Source organism: Lichenostomus cassidix, chromosome 2 (genome assembly GCF_008360975.1).
Source record: "Lichenostomus cassidix isolate B80296 chromosome 2, HeHo_3.0, whole genome shotgun sequence".
NCBI lineage: Eukaryota > Metazoa > Chordata > Aves > Passeriformes > Meliphagidae > Lichenostomus > Lichenostomus cassidix.
Genome location: NC_139482.1, coordinates 46690028 through 46705098, shown reverse-complemented (window position 1 = coordinate 46705098; position 15071 = coordinate 46690028).

The window sequence follows — 15071 nt, the reverse complement described above, 5'->3', positions numbered from 1 at the left end:
AAACCTTGACTGCTGTTGTGCCTTTGCTTTTTTAAGAAGCCCCAAGTGCTGTTTCTGATCAGAGAAGAAAGAAGTCCTCTGCCATGACCCTCATCAGGGTCAGCTGTTTCAAGCTGGAGTTTACACTCCAGCAGAGTCAGGACTGTGTTGCTCAACTCCAAGTGCAATCCCCCATGCTGTATTCCACATGGGTCCCCTGGTTCCTCTAGTGGGTCCTATGTTTCCACCTCCTCTGCAGATTTATGAAAGTTTTTCATTAGCTCCGTGTTCCCTCATGCCTGTGTTCAGAGGAGTCCTCTGCATTACAGTAGGTGTTGAAAATGCAAGAGGGAACAGGAAGGTAATAAGTGGGTAATGGGTAATTCAGTTAGTCTTCCAGAGGCTAAGAGACAAGAAATCTTGCTCTAAGGAGAAGTCACTCCTCAGGAAATCCTTATGGATCATTGTTCCTATGGAGCCGGAAAACAAGCCACTCACAATAGAAAATATCTTCCCATCAGCAGCATTAGAAAATGACAGAGCAAGCAAGCTCTGGTAGAGTGAGTCATCAGTCAGCAATTTTTCTTCAGCGCTTTCCCACTGATTGCTAGCAAAGGTCATGTGTTGCTAAGCCGGAGTCTGGAGGCTCTGAGATGGGAAGGGCCATCAGGAAGCCCTGATGCTGGCAAAGATGTTTACTTCTACATTTCAGTCATGCTCAGAATTATAGTATCAGGGGAAGATCCATTTCTTTCAGATAGATTCAAGATTTGCATTTTAGCAAATCTGAAGGAAGTGTTGTGGTTGCTATGGATAAGATATATGTAGGGTCCAAAACTCAGAATTCATTCTTTTAGTAGACAGACAGCAAAGAAGACAGGAGAAATTAAAAGGTTTTAGTGCTGTCACATCCCCTGCTGAGACATCCAGTTCAGGGTTAGCTCCAGATTATGACACAGAAAGTAGCTTTGACTGCAGTGTTCCCCTGCCTGTTGTGATAGAAGTGACTCTGAAAGGTCTTCAATCCATCATTCAGCTCCTCCTCCATTCCTTATTTGTACCATCAAAGTAATTAATTTACTGCCTGAAAATCTGTGATAGGAGGAGGAATTGCATTTGGAAAAGGAAAATCATTGCTTTCTGCTTCATTTATCTTAAAACTAAATCCGTAACGAGGTGTCACATTCCCTTCCTTCCTGCAGATGTAGGCTTGTCTAAAATAGCTATCCTCCCCTAACATGCAGTTATCTCTGGTGTAGCACCATCGCCTGTAGCAACACTGGGAACAGTTAAGATAAGACATCAGTGTTTTATCACTGTTTGGTCTAACCTTACTTAAAGTCTGGATGATGGAATAATAATATAAATACCAACCCCTTAAAGGACCTCTCCTGCCCTAGAGCTATTATTTCTATTAAAAATCCAGCCACGAGAGAAGTCCCAGCAATAGAAGATGTGGAGGAAAGACTCAGGTTTTAGGGTTACACTGGAACAGCAGGTGTAAAGAGAGGTAAAAAAACATGTCCATTGTGTTCTCATGTTTCTGCAATATCACTGTGAAAAATGAGAGAAAAGTGCTTCAGTAGTGTTAATCAATCATTAGTGACCTCCTGAGCTCCACAGAATTTATGACTTTCATGGAGGTCTCTGGCTCTTTTTTTCGAGACTGTTTAAGTTTTGCATTTCATGGTGGTTTGGTTCCCTGTGATTTCCTCCTGCAAGGGTAAAGCGACAGGCTGTGCTTGGGTAGAGCTTCTGTCCTGAGAATGACCAGACGCGCCCCATTCCCCTAATGAGATTATTTTTACTCTGTCTTAAGGGTACTTTAGGTCTTCACAGAAACTAGGTTTTGGCTGCATACCTTACAGGCATATATATATATAAAGACTGATGGTGGCTGCATACAATACTGCTCAAAGTACATCAGAAATATGTAATGTATGATAAACAGAAAGATGTGCTTGGGGTTTCAATCATCTTTTTTCTACGTGAGGTATTTCAGGACTTCAATGAAATGCACATGTCTTACATTAGAGAAGCTTAGCAGGCTCAGAATATGTATATCCCCATTTCCCTTCAGCCTGTGAAGCTGCCTTACTACCAAAGCTGAGTAAAGTGTCTTTATTGAGTCAGTGTAAACAGCTCCTATTCAGCTCTCAGCCCTGCAATCACATACTGGCTGATTTTTTGTTGTTTTTTTTCCTGCAGCTTTTTTCTTTTTCGGAAATAAGAACTTTCTCATGCCTGTTGATTTCATCATACTGGAATTTAATTCAGCAGTCACCTTAAAAGGCCATTCATTTAGATTTAGGGAGGAGCGCATTTGCTTCCTTTGCAAAATGTGATGTCAAGGCTTACATTTTTCCCCCCTCAATTCATCTTAAAATAGGAAACGCAGAAAGAGGAGGGTCCATAGTAGAACACAGCACACATTTATATGGTTACCTAAATGAACAGACCTGAAAGACTCATGAGGAATGCCTCTTTCACTGAATGTGAGTACACTGGTTGTTCTTTCTGAGGGTCACAGGTAGGGAAAAAAGGGCACAACCTATTTTGGCACGGTGCTGATTCAGGCTTCTTAATTAGCCAGCTAAGAGATCAAAGAGCAAAAAGAAGTCAGATGAAAGCTAGGTGCTGGTGTGGCTGCAATTCCTTTCCTAACTATCTGTTTCCCAGATTACAATGATGTCAGGCTGTATCTGTCACAATTAACATGGGGAGGAGGAGGATAAAACAAAAGCTTGTTTACTGTGGGCTGTACCAAAACAGTTTTTGTATAGATTTCTCCAAATGAAATCAGTTATTGCAGGTGAGGCTGGTGGCTCCAGGTGTTATTAAAGTTGTCTGCACACCTCACAAAGCCCTCTTTACAACCAGTCATAATTTCTTCTGAATTCAGCTCCTAGAATTGAGCTTGTTCAGGGCTGTCTGGCTCTGCTAGATACACCTATGTATGCATCGCTGCACTTCACAGATTCAGCCTAAAAGTCTTGTTCAGGTCAAAGGCATTTGGAGTGGAGATTTGATATTTGCAGTCAGGAGGGCTGGGGGGAGGAGGGAAAAGTGGTCTTGCTTAAAGAGCTCTCTCTTTTACACTCCTTCAGCACATGCAGCCATAGTTCACTCAGGCAGAGAGGCCCTCAAAGGTTTGTCACTCACAAATGCTCAACAGAAACCTTCACAATTTTACCAGCTAACCTCTGTGATGATTCGTCTTCCCTGAGCACACTCCAATCCAAACTTAAGGTAACTTTTCCCCCTGTACGGTTGTTACAAGGCTAGCTCTGTGGCAGGTCACACCTAATGCTGAGATCTGAACTGAGAGGGGCACAGCCTGGTTTCCAGCCAGCTTCCCCTGGCTGGGTCTATGGAGGAAAAGGGAAGCTGCTGCACAACAGAGGCCTCAGAGTAATGGAAACGGTTCCTGGAGGTGGCAGGAGTAAGGACAGATATTTTAAACCAGAATCAGAGATGGGGGAGAACACTGGTGTAAATTGCAAGGCAGAAGCTGGAAGGGACAATCGGAGCTGGGGGACCTGGGCAGTTCTCACAAGGAGAACTTGGGATTGAACCTGGCTGAGATGACACAGGAGAAAGGGAGAAAAGCAGTGGGAACACAAATGCTGAGACAGGGAGAAGGGTAACTGTGCTGGTCCAAGAAACAAGCTGTACGTGGGGCTGATCTCTGTGGTCCATTTATCTTGGATTTACTAGGGCCTAGGATTTGCTGTGCAAGAAGATTAGGACTTGGTGGGAAGTTTACAGAGTGGAGGTAAGGACTGGATCAATCACAACTACATGACTTAAAGCTGAGGGCAAGGAGAAGATGTGGTATGGATAAATGGCCCCTGGGGTTTAAATGCTGCCTTGGACTCTGTCCCACTGCTCCAGAACTCCTTGCATACCAGGCAAACTTTGTATATGTTTACCCGGAAGCTCCTAATTTCCCTGGTGATCAATGCGACTCCTGATGTGAGAAAGTGCTGTGTTCAAAGCTGTAACTAAAGTCAATGGCAGCTATGTTTCTCGTATATACAAAAAAACCCCAAAAACAAACAACCAACCCAAACATCAAGTGCTTAAAAGAATCAGGTTTTAATATCTCACACTGGTTGCCAAGATTATTTTATTTTTTCCCCCCATTTTTTTTTCCACTCACCTCACAGGTTTTCCTAAAAGAAATATTTGTGAAATACTCAGATTTTATACTGTTAAATGCCAATAAACAAGCATCTCGGTGAACAAAATATTCTTTCTTCATTACAGAAGAATACAGCACAGTAAAGTCTGAATCCCCATTAAACAGCCAGTAGAACGCAAATCATTAACAGTTGCTAATTACATAACCGGGTCTTGTTATGTGTACTGGCTGAAGCAAAGATACTCTGAAAATATAGTTCTGTATCATGCTAGTAGGAGCTGATTCATCCATGGAAGTACTAATTGGAAAAATACCATCCATTTATTCTCGTGTAATTGTCACAGTCTAAATGCAATGACTTTGAGCTTTCTTCACCAGTAGATCTCTGTAAACTTTACTGGAGAGATGCAGATCCTTGTAGTGACTAGACAACAGCTTGTTCTTAAGCTCTTTCTGCTGCAGCCCTTGGAAGTCATCTGTGGAACCCTGGGAGTCTGCAGACCACATGTTGTAAACTGCTGTCTATGACTGTATAGCTCACAAAGGCAAAAAAAATATGTTAAACCAAGAATAATTTTTTCAGTCTTTCCAGTAACATGCTCTGTGTAATAAGAAAGTGTATGAAACATTCAACGCCCTTGCTGCTAGCAGTCATCTTGAAAGAAGGGAAGGAGTTTGTTCTGATTTTGCCATATCAGGTGTTCTGTCTAAGACCTGTCTGCTGGTTTTCTTTGTTTTCTCTCTGTCCAGTGCCACTGACAAATCCTGCATTTCTCTAGTTGACCATTGTTATCCTACCCCAGCCTGAGTTAAGATCCCAGCACACTAACTCACCTCTGCCAACACAGTCCAACTCCTAACGTGCATCCCATCGGGCTGAAATCCAGTTTAAAGGCTCACATACTTTAATGTTTCCATTCCACTGTAAATTGAGAATGACATTTGATTCTGCAAAAACAAACATTATGAAGGTGTTTCCCCTTGGAGATTGGGAACTTCTGTCACTGGTGTGTAAGGATCTGTAATTACAGCAGTGTTCCCTTCTATACGCCACAGCTGTCTCCAGCAATGTTCCCCCTCATTAGGAAACTATCCTATAATTTAAGATTAGAGCTGGAGCATAAGGCAGTAATTGCCCCTTTCTGTTTGAGTCCTTACAGAATCTACATTGTCAAGCTGAGGTGTCTGTTGTGCTTAGACCTTTCCACCTTTGGAAACAGGTCTTTACTTGAACTTCATTTTGCTCTGCCTCATTTGCACCAGCAGTTCCCCCAGTGCAAATGACGTGAGAGCTAGGTGTAGATAGCAACTGGCTTCAGGAAAGCCAAGCCTCTGATACTCTTGATAGTGTTAAAACTACTAAGGATTTTTTCTCACCATCTGACATTCAGCTTTTTACCACATCTGTGACCTGTGTCAGTTTCCCATTAGGTTATTCTCGCTGTAAAAATTATGGTAGAAGAATTGAAAGTGATGTGAAATGATAGGTTTATTCAGTTCCCCATTCTCAGTATCTGCTTATTTCTGGAATAGGGAGCAAGACACATTTATCTCTATTCATTACTCTTTAAAATGACATATATTTTAAAATTTTGTTAGTTCTGTCTACGTGATATATGAGATCTTCCTGAACTCATAATTTGTCACTGCTGCCTTTGTATGACTTAGTAATAAAAATCTTAGTAATTGATGCTGGGCTGGTGGCAAAAGATGTAGCTCCTTGCTCCCTTATTTCTGCTTTTTGATCTTTTAAGCCATGAGCCCTGGCTGTTCTCTGAAAAGCTTGGTGTTTGCCAGCAGAATTGTAATAACACAGAGATGCAATAAATTTGCCAGCAAGCTCCTTTTAGCTATTTATTCATTTTTAATTCCATTTGCAAAACATAAAAAAGGATGAATTCCGAGCTGTGATCACAATTAACAAAGGATTAAAAAAGCAGACCAACCCCTAAGAGCTTTAGCAAACCACTAGCTTTTTCCCACATGCCAGGGCTCTTCGTCACATTTTTCAAGACTAGCAAAGTGAACAAAAAGGGCTCGGTGTGGGTGGGCTCAGGACAGAGGTCTAACATGTGTGAACATGGGCTCAGTGCACTTAAGCTGTTTGCTGCTTCAGTCTTTCTGCCTCTTGCCTCAGTGTCTGTGTGGTGGAGGGGGGTGTGTGTGTGTACACACACGTGAGTACACGTGCACATCTTGCTCCAGGTGTGTGTGTAACATCCACATATTGTAAATTATGCTGTGTGTAGCTACTCACTGCATTAGCTTTTCCTGATGTTTCTTATTTCAGCTTTCCCCCTGAACCACCAGCATTAACTTACTTTCGCTTTACTGCCAGAACATGACACAATGCAAAAGATAAATTTCAAAGTTCCACAGATAATTTTTAATGATTCCTCTCCAATTACCTCCATTTAGTGTGGATAAACATTTCCCCAGAAGACAAAACACTAAACCACATTCTGGTATTCATCTTGACTTTTTGGAGAGATTGACTTTTACAAAGCGATCTACTGCTTCATGGGAAGAAGAAAATTCCATTTCTGAAAATCAAGCCTTTGTTTTCAGAGAAACCCATACAGCTTGCATTTGCTGACTCTCTTTATGTGTTGCCAATGAGTGGGGATGGCCTGAGCCTGACTTTTCCTTCCTCATTATACTTGGTACGTGTTTGCTTCTCTCGTGGGCTGTATTTTCAATGTGTTTGTTTAGTTTCTCACTGTCTGCCATACTGACTTCTTTATTCTTTGCCTTCTGAGTTTGCTGCATATTTTATTTCTGTCTTGCATCTGCACTCTGCTTGCTTTGCTCAGCTGGGTTTAGCATCCTGATTGTATGAGGATGTGCCTTTTTTGCCATTTTAACCTCTTCAGCCATAGTGCTCTGTTGGAGAGAGTGCAGAGGAGAAGTAAAAAAAAAATTAAAACCCTAAAATAAAGTCCTCCTAACAGCAAGAAGAAAATTTAAAAGCCAAAAAACAGTCTTCACAAAGTTAAAATTAATGGACACAGGATTTTAAAAGCTGCATAATTTCTCCCCACATACATAATCCAGATGTTACTCAATAAAAGAATCACATTTAAATATAATCATATTTAATGCAGTGTATAATCACTGTATTTTTTAAGTTCAAGAAAAATGTGAAAAAAACAGGTTCAGTAATTCACAGCTTTCACTGGAATACAAACCTTTCTCAGCATGGTTTATGGCCACTGTGCAATGTGGTCTTCTTATCTCTGGGAAAAGTCTGCAAGGTTTATCATTAGCTCTCAACACAAATGAACTTCAGATTCAGCAGCTTTTCTACAGAAGCTATCTGGGATCAATGGGGTCATGCTAAAGATGAAAACTATCTGCACTCCTTGCAGAAATATCTGAGACAATCATATTTGCTATCTTTCTTTCTTCACATCCCCTTGAGGAAAACTTGTTGTCAACATTTGCATCAATGGGATGTCATTTGATGAGATACCTCAGATTTCTAATGTGAACGGTTGTATGTATCTCATAATCTGTAACTGAACATAACAATCATCCAACTATAGCCAAGCCTGGGAATAGAGAATGCCAGAAGGAGAAAAGAAGCTAACTCAAAATAAGTTTGAAGAAAAGATGAGTAGAGCTGACAGATGGTACAGCATTTCAAGGAAATCACGACTTTCCCCTTCTTCCATCAGTTGCTAAGGAGAGATTATATATAAGAGAGTATCAAGAATATCAGCAGCCAGGTAATACTGAATTCTGGTAAGTGTGTGAGCACCCATGAAGCCATCTTACACACCTTCTGTTTTAATCCAAACTACTTCTTGGGGCTGGGGCATCCATCACCCTGTCTATTTCTAAAATGGAAGATGGGAATGTTCTATTTTTTAAACTGTCCAGAAAGTAGTTCAGAAGCATTAACCAGTCCACTGTACAGCTATACATCTCTTGAGCTGCAAGGGCCAATGGGTACATCTCAGACCATGTTTCCCTGCAGCTTAGTTATTCCATATTCAGTAACTGCTTTAAACCAGAACAACAATCTTTCTCTTTTTGTCTTTCTGCAGAATAGGGTTTAACCCCATTAATGACTGTATTTCCCTCCTTACCACTCCAAAGATACTTGGTTCAAAGGGTATGATGTAATTGTCATGACTGAAATGAAATTCAGTTCAGTTGAGGAGACAGAGTGTGAAGAACACCCATTTGCTGCAGAAATTCATCTGGCAAAGAAAAAAAAGAAACAGAAGATCATTGCTTGCTTTTTTTTTAATGATTGCAAGGTGCATATTGTTTACTGAAGCTTTAACTGAGTGGAGGGCAGAATTGAAAGTATTGTAGGGAATGAGGCTATGTCTGGATGGAGATCAGTCATCAGCAGTGTTCCTCAGGGCTTAATCCTGGGGGCTGTTCTGTTCAATACATTTATCAATGATCTGGATACAGAAGTTGAATGCACCATTAGCAAGTTTACTGAACTGGGAAGTGTTGACTATTTTGAAGGACAAGAAGCCTTGAAGAGGGATATAGATGGAACATTGGAACATTGGGTTATGATTAATGGGATGAAATTTAACCACCTGAAATACCAGATTCTGCACCTAGGACAGAGTACTGCTGGGTACAAGTATAAACTAGGAGAGGAGTGGCTGGAGAGCAGCCTCATGGAAAGGGGCCTGGGGATGCCAATTAACAGGAGGCTCAAAAGGAGTCAGCAATGGCAGCCTGGCAGCCAAGAGGGCAAACCTCATCCTGGGGTGCATCAAACACAGCACAGACCAGCCAAGAAGGATAATTATCCCACTGTATTGAGCTGTTGCAACCTAATTTTGAGCATATTGTGTAGTTCTGGGCCCTAAAACTTAAAAAGGATGTGAAGATCCTTGGATGTGCCCAGAGAATGCCAAAGATGGTGGAAGGGCAGGAAGGCATATCCTTTGAGTCGCTGATCTCTTCTCCCTGGGATCCAGTGATAGGACACATGGGAATGGTTCAAAGCTGCACCAGGGAAGGTTTAGACTGGACCTTGGGAAGCATTTCTTTTCCAAGAGGGTGGTTAAACACTGCAATAGGCTTTCTAGAGAGATGGTTGATGCACCACAGTTGTCAGTGTTCAAGAGGCATTTATTTGGACAAATCCATGCTTTAACTTGGTCAGCCCTGAAGTGGTGATCATTTTAGGTCCCATCCAGATGAACTATTCTATTTCATTTTCTACGTTCAATATACTACATTCTATATCCTACATTCTCTAGCCTATATTCTGTTCTAAGCCTTTCTTCAACAGAAGCAGGGATATATTTCCTGCTAAATTTTGTCCTTTGTCTCTTGTTTTAACTACATTATATCTACTAATTTCTCAAAAGACAAAAGCTATTGAAGAGACATTCCAGCTGAGGATAAACCAAAATAATTCTTGGATGTCAGAGAAGCCATGTTTACATCTTCCTCTTAAGCAACATGCAGAGCCCTAGAAAATGGCCACTTGTTTCAGTAAAGCAGAAAATTTTTTTGGTGGCCGTACATAATAATGACAATTATGATGGGAATGCATACAAGTTAATGAGGAGCACTCTTACCTGAGAACGGAGACCCACTAATGGAACAGGATCTTCAGGTGTACAGGATGGAGTCACCATCTCAGAGAAGGATGCAGTTACATGCTGCAGACTTGTATTTCATGAAAGGACTTTAGGGAAGGGGAAAAGACCAGGCTTCTACAGTTTTGAAATGAAAAGTACCAAAGAAGAGACCCTAAAGGACTCTTAAGAGTTACTGGGAGAATCCCTTGGGCAGTAGTGTAGGTGAGGTTTGGGTGACTGACAGCAAAATGTGCTGAAGATTAACTGGACATGATGATGACATCCAGAATGAGAGGCAGAGAAAAAACAAGAGACTGATAAAGCTAAGGGGACAGAGTCAGTGCTGGTAGCTGGGGGATATTCATAAATTTTATGTCTGGAAAGGAAGATGATGAGAAACAAAGGCTGTAAAAGTGACTAGTATGATTTAAGGCCACTGGGAGCGGGATGAAGCAGTCACTGGAGGCAAGTTTTTCTGGGGCTGAGGATAGACGAACATTGCCCAGGCACATTTCCCAGACCTTCCTCAAGTGCATCTGTTATTCCACATAACAAAGACTTAAGAACCTCCTTAAGACTCTTCCTTTTTGGCTTGACTTTGACTTGACTTTAATGAACTAGAATCCATACTGGTGCTCTTCAGCACTGGTCTTTCCCTTGTTTTTTGCTGCATGGTCTGTAACTATCTCAGTCAGACTGCAGGCTCCATAGTGTCATTATAGCGGTAAAGTATAAATCACAGAGAAATACAGCATCTAAACAGTAGCTAAATTACACCTATGGTGTTCTATAAATAATAAACTACCCAGGAGGAAAAATTACAAAAGGCTAATATGCAGAACTTGAATCAGTTGTGCTGTAGCTCTGGTCAAATTAAGATGCAGGCAAGAATTTCATACAGTCATATTTTATCTAAAGCATCTAGTAGCACACAGAAAACTTCTTTGCTTGGGGAGAAGCTGTGATGTATTTATAACTCAAGAAATATCACAGACAGAGCTGTCACCAGTGAAAACCAATTTGGACTCAAGCAAAAGAAAGGGTAAAAAAATTACAATAGGAAGCCATTATGGGGCACTGGGGGAGGACGAGAAAGCAGAACAGGAAATGTTTATGTAGATAAAGGAAGCCTGCAAAATAGCTACAACTGCAATCACAGGAATTTAAATCGTCCTGTCACTGAGGGGAATTGTAATTAGAAAATACCAAATAAGTGTGAAGAGCTGAAGACTAACCTAGCCCTGAATTGTCTTTAGACAGTTTATGAACATACAGCTCTACAAAGAGAAGCAACAGCTTAAGAAAGCTCACATCCTGGCTTTTATCTCCAAATCCAAAATAGCGCAGGTCTGAAAGAATCAGCTTATTGACCTTCTGGGTTATACTACTAGCTCTATTTTCTCAGGCCTTCTGCAGATGGTTGGGGGCTGGTATATTCACAGAGGATGTGGTTCATTTAACTTCTGGGGATTGACTTTTGTCATGTTTGTGGAGGGCATGAACTATAAATTGTTGGGAAGACAACTTTGCAAGCTGTGAGATGGTTAAGTGGCTATACATTTTTACTACCTGTGTTATTCTTAATTAAAGTTGGTATAAAAGATAGGCAATTTCTGGAAATCTAGTCATTTATGGAAATCCCACTATACTAAGAAAAGTTTAGTTCAATTTGCATTTTAAAAAAAACGTGCAAAATCCATTCTTCTCCAGCAGTACCATATTGACTTCTGTGAGGTTTAAATTTGCCACTGCAGAAGTCCAGTTAAGAATGGGAAGCACTGGCAAAGCTTCTTTGTATTGGTGACATTACAGCATCTGGTAGCGTTATCTTCTGTTAGCTTTTTTGCTTGCCTTCTACTCTGGCTCTGTGTGTCTGCTGCACTGCTGCAAGCTTTGCTTTGCCCAGGGTTTCCACCTGGTCCTTCTAGTTGACATTCAAATGCCCTTGATGCTTGCCTCATCCAAAACCAGTTTGTTCTGCCACGGGCCCAGCATAAAACAGGTGGCAGTTCCCTCTGATACTGGACTTCGAGAGACTCAAGGAACATTGTCTCGTACTAACAGGACTGCATTCAGGAATAAGAACAGTTGCAAGAGTAACTACCAAATATTTATGACAGGTAGTTCAAAGCATGTTCTTCTGAGAAGCTGAAGGTCTGAAATTTACTGCATTAGACTTAATTTGTGCAAAGATTCATCTGGTATGTTGCGATTCATAGCACATATGTCTGCCATTGTATCATTCTGCACAACAACAATCACTTTAGTATTTAGCCGTGACTTAATTCAGTACTACTACTAAAAAGGACAACATAATTTCACAGTATTTTATCTCTTCTGGCCTTTATTTGCTCTGGTGAAAGATGATCTAGCTTGATATTTCTCAAGACATAACTGTTGTGTCTGAAGTCATCCTTGTTTGTGTAACAGGGATAGCACTTCTGAGACTTGCAGGGGATTAAAATGAGCGTTTATTTTATAATGTGATTATAATGTGATTCACTAAGTTTTGATGAAACTGTGGGAGAAAGTGCATAGTTAATTCTACTTTTATCTGGCTCCACATGCGTTCTGGCCTCCAAAGTTGTGCAGAGATGTTTTGAAGAACAAACTCTAATCAAACCTTTTCACAGGAAATTTTTGCTAGCAGCCTGCAGAAATGCCTGCTTTATTTTAATGAGCACTTTCAGTAATATCACACAACTGTTTCCATAATCTCAAAACTCTTATTTAAAGAGCTGTGACAATCAAGCCAATTATGTTCCCATGGACCAATTTTTAGTTATCTTTGGTCAGATTCCACTAAAAACATATTTGTGTCCCCTTGCTGTCAGCTGAAGTAATTTTTTGGAAATCAGTATTATTTATCTCACTAATTACCCTTTAACTTGGTTTTGCTTATTTTTACAAATTTTCTTTTTTTCCTCTACTAGATTATTTGTTTTTTTAAGGCTTACTACTTATTGTTTCTGCTGACCTTTGGATCCCTGAGCCGACAAGGCTCTGGGATATTTTTTCCTATTGAAAATACAAAAAGGGACATTTTAGTTTCCTTTTCTATTTTTTTTCCCCCAAATATTTTCTGCCAGCAATTCCCTTTCATATGACTGCTTGATTTAGTTTCCCCAGCTCATAGCAATTCACATTAAAATAGGAGTAGAAGAGATCCTTTTGGCAGCCTGCCTGCTGAACTCTAGAAATGCCACTTCACATAGTCCATGCTTTGGATGGTTGAGTGAGCTCCAGAGAATATAGCTGGGAAGAAAAACCTGTGGACTGAAGCCTGTTAATCTGAGGAGAGGGGAACCCATCCTGTAAAAATTTCTTCATCTTGATCATCATGTCTGTTTTATTCTGAGCACTTCATGTTGGCAAAGGAATTCATTCTCTTCACTGCTTCATTAGTCGGTCATTGTGATAACTCAGCCAGCAGGCACTAGTGGTGCCTGTGAATTTTGTGACACTGACACCCATTTATTAATAAGCATTAAGATATGGTACACAGACAACCATACAGTTATTCGGTAGCAATGACTTTAGACCTCTGCTTACCTGAGTGTCCTTTAGGACAGGAATCTGGCGGGGAAAGGATGTCTCTGTTGTCACTTCATGGTCATCTTCCAAACACGACAATCCTAATTATATAACTGGGTAGTCCTAAAAGCATTTTGGTCCTTCATAAGTGAAATTAAACTGCCAGTTTACACTCAATCTTAGCATGGAAAATGTTAAAATTCACAGCAGATTTCCAGACGTCTGCTTTCCAACTGTTTTTAAAATCTAGGTCATTATATATAGGTGCCATCAGATAAGTCTCCATGGAAGTCTCAGAATATTTTAAACAGCAAAATGGGTCAGCCTTCTTTAAAGCTTGTAATCGTCTAACACAAGGTTTTGTATGTATACAGTCCAAGAAAGGTTAAATATCTCCCTTGACCCCTCATTGAATACAGATTATTAATATTTCATGTTCTCATAGCTCTGTAAGGCAGCATTTTCTAGATAAATTCCTCTGCTATTTCAATCTGTTTGATTTTTTTTGCCATCCAGTATGAAATCTATGGCAATATAAATCCTATCTTGTTCCAGACTTGGTCATTCATTTCCACACACTGTACAGTCATTCCTTGACTGCAGGCATTTTCCACAAGTTGAAAATTTGATGGGCCTCAGCTACTACTGTTTCTTTGATTTTGTGATTATTATTGTCCTCATTATATTGCCCCAGACAGGAACTGACACAGCAGTTCCAAAAGGTGCCACACTCCCTGTATGCAATTTTACACGTTTGCAAGCAATTTTCAGACTAGCAGGTAACACAGATTTCTCTAAGCCATGCCAAGCAGAGGTGTGGGGTAGTGCAGTGCTGGAGAGGGCTATTAGATGGATGCTGCTGGGAAGTAGCAAGGGAATTGATGGGAAGACATGGTCACCAAGGCTGACAGTACCATCAGGAGAAGCACAGAGAACATCAGACCCGTGTGGTTTCAGTGCAGAAGGATGATGAATAAGTAAGATGTTGCTGGGCCAGAAAAGCAGTGGATGCTCTGACTTGGACTTTCTAGAGGTAGAAGCTACTTTAGCTGTGGAGCAGATTGTTGGAGGGGATTCTGCCGTCGCTGACAGCAGATGTGTCAGCTTGGGAACCTTTATCCTGGTACCCTTGTCCTGGATCAGGTCCACTGCTTAGGGCCATACTCCAGTTAAAGACAGGTCATGGTTACACAGGAATAGAGCCATGGGGGCCCCTAACAGTCCAAAGAGAGAACTACAAACCAAAAGCCTGACATATTTTCCCAGTGCCAGCCTGAATGCCTGAGAAACCAGCTGAAAGCCAGGCCAGCGTGAGAAGGTCCTCACTTGCCTGAGTGAAATGCATGACATTTGGCAACTCCATGGGCTATTGAAACACATAAAAACATTCCCAGTGCTTTCAGAGGACAGCAGATCCTGCCTACAGGATCTGCTTTCCTTGCTCCAGGAACTCATATAATATTACCACCTTCTGAACATTAATCCACCTGCATCTGAAAGTGCTTACTATTTTTTCCTGAACTTTTTACATATACTGCAAGTTTTAATGTATTTTCCCACAACTGCCAAAGAATAAACTTGTCTCTTTTTTTTTGTTTCTTTCCATTGCAGCCAATACAATCTCCTTGTGCCCATTGCAAATTCTGCCACCACTGAACTCTTCTGGCATCATGCTGGCTTGTGTTTTTAGGACAGAGGGGAAAAGGGTTTTGTGTGGTCATTTAATGCATGAGAAAACTCATTAATAGATTTTCTGGGTAACTGAAATGTTGTTTTTATCTGCAGAATAGAGAGAGCCTAACACTGCAAGCTTCCTCCTGATGTCCTGGCAGTCTCCTGCAATTCCAATT